Raw genomic sequence first — 363 nt, forward strand, 5'->3', positions numbered from 1 at the left:
TAATAAAAACATTTTCCCCTTCAACATTTAAAATGAAATTACTGGGGAATTCGAGAAATCATTAATCATAACTAACTTAAAGCAATACTACATTTGAAATATTTTAATATACCATTTTTTCCCTATTATTTTTTTAATAAAACTATTTTAATTAGTCTACGTTTTAGAATATAAGTCCATGTAGAAATTCCAGAAACGTAGTTCAACAGTAATTAAAATCTAAATATTTAAATAGACAATCAAAGTGACTGTTGTGATTTATAAAGGTTTTCCCATAACTTCATATGCATGTATCTCTGAAGTTGTTTAAAAAAAAAAATCATGGTTGATAAAAATTAAATAAAAATCCCAGCACGAGCAAGC

This window comes from Filicampus tigris, chromosome 10 (assembly GCF_054856515.1).
Source record: "Filicampus tigris isolate MCC_2025a chromosome 10, RoL_Ftig_1.0, whole genome shotgun sequence".
In the NCBI taxonomy this organism is placed as follows: Eukaryota; Metazoa; Chordata; class Actinopteri; order Syngnathiformes; family Syngnathidae; genus Filicampus; species Filicampus tigris.